This window comes from Mus musculus, chromosome 2, assembly GCF_000001635.26.
Source record: "Mus musculus strain C57BL/6J chromosome 2, GRCm38.p6 C57BL/6J".
Taxonomy (NCBI): domain Eukaryota; kingdom Metazoa; phylum Chordata; class Mammalia; order Rodentia; family Muridae; genus Mus; species Mus musculus.
The window spans coordinates 110,471,250-110,473,498 of NC_000068.7; positions in this window are offsets into that span (position 1 = coordinate 110,471,250).

A 2,249-nucleotide genomic window follows, 5' to 3' on the forward strand; every position below is an offset into this window, starting at 1 on the left:
GAACTGGATTTGGTTACACATTGAGCTAGAAAGAGGTAAATTTACATTTAGCACCAAAAAGAATGTTCCCTTCATTTCTAAAGAATGAGGGTAGAGGGTGTGCTAGGACATGCTTCTCATATCCAAAACTGTATGGCATACTCCTGGACATTGTATTAAAAATTCAACATCAGTGAACTCGGTGTGGGAACTTGAACATTCTCCCTCTTCTGTCTCCTTGTTAGATGTTGAGTAGCAAATATCCCAAACCGAATATCCACAAAAGAGCCTGCCAACAGAGGAGGTTCAAGAAATTCAAGGGATAGAGCAGGAGTGGGTTGGATTAGAAAGTGGGTTGGAAAGGAGCTCAGATGTTAGTGTTCTGCACAGGCATGAAGGGCCTGTTGGATGGGGAGCAAGAGATGGATTGGTTGTCATCCTGAGATAAAAAAATGCCTCCAGGTGTTTCACTTGATAAGACTGACATAGTAAAATAACTTTAATCACAGCTTCTTAAGGCTCTGTCTTTCATTCTTATTCCCTCTTTTTAAATCACTTCCTTGCTGTGATGTCATATTTAGTAGGGAGAGTGCCAACTACAATTATAATGTTTTCAGTGAAAGTTTATTGTGTGTACATTTACACTATCTACACACGCCAATAGCTTGGATTAGATTTAAGACAGTGCTTTTAACTCTGCCACCATGTAGGAGTGAATTTGATTGGGATGCATCCAATATGTTACCCACAAGCTGGATGTTATACCACAAACACTAATGAAATGCTTGCTTCTTGTGATGGCATCCCATATAACAATTTTTATACATTGTGGATCCTATTGTAATCATGAGTTCATAGGTGGAACAGTGGGGAAAGTTTGGGGACTTTTTGAGGTCATAAAACAGTACAAAGCAAAGGAGCTATGGACTGATCTGTATAAATTGATTCCAGAGCACATGCACTCTATGTTCTTCAAAGGCCGGAATAAGCACTGCAGGCCAGTCTAAATATTGGTATGATAAAGGAAATGAGGCAACACAGCATCTAGATAAGCATTTAGACAACTATAAAACAAACAGGAGGAAGAGCATTGGCCAGTGTTCTTTCCCTTATCATATGTGACATCAGACACCACAAAGGAGAAGGAAGAAACCCTAACTTTAGCAAATAGTTTGACCTGTTAGAAAAAAAAGCCAGTTGAAACAGGCCCAAGCAAGCCATTAAAGTTTTCCTTTTCTGTTGTGAAATGGTCTGGTTCAAGTTATAAATCTTTTTGCCTCAGCTCTCAAGGGTGATAGTACTAGGTTATTGTGTGGGCAGGTTGAAAGGACAAACGACCATTTGTTTTCCAATGGGAAATCATTTAAAACTTACAGTAAAGCAATAGAAGAATTTGATTCAGTTGTTGCCAAATCAAACTATAAGGAATGTTTTAGTATCAAAGTCTACCTGTATTTTCTTCTGGCAGGAAGGCCAATATTAAGATCTATGAGCTTGTGTGTACCAAAAAAATAAAAAATGTTGCATTGGTTCTGTAGAAATTCTGACTCATGGTAATTCTATCCAGCTGAGATCTTGGCAGAATTCAAGTGTTTCTTCACAACAGCTGTGAGATCTGCATGAGATGCCTCTGTGCACAGGCAAGGTAAATAAGAAGGGCAGTGTGAATGAGGGCTCTGATTCAGTTACAGTGTAGCATATCCGTGAATTCTGTATTTTGCGGATCAAAAGGAATGTTTGGATCCTTCAATCCCAGAACATTAGCTGAATTATTGGACAAGATGATCTTGATATCTCAAAACATTGCTGAGTTTTGTCAAATCATTGTCTCACATGAGCTCAATATAATATTTAGTCTGCATTGATTTTTAATTGTCTGAATTCCTGCTACTATTGAATCATGCTATCTTTTGGGGGATGTATGACTTGATTTTGAACCATATAAATGACTTCCTAGACTCGAATTTCATAATATTCAAATGAGTTAAGTATTAATGACAGGATTCATGTTCATAGATTTTAAGTTATAGATTTAAAAAAAATAAGTATTAGAGTTCTAGCTATTCTTTCCTGTGCTGTCTTCTCTGACGTAGAGTAAGCACTAAAATACTTAACAATTCATTTTGTGAGGCAGAGGTCAACAGAAAAGAGAAAAGAGCCACAAAGAAGTGTCCAGTCAGCTAGGGTATTGCTCTACCCAAAACTTATAAGCATTAAAATAAGACTATTGATGCTCAGAGAATTCACAATATACTAATGACATAATCAGT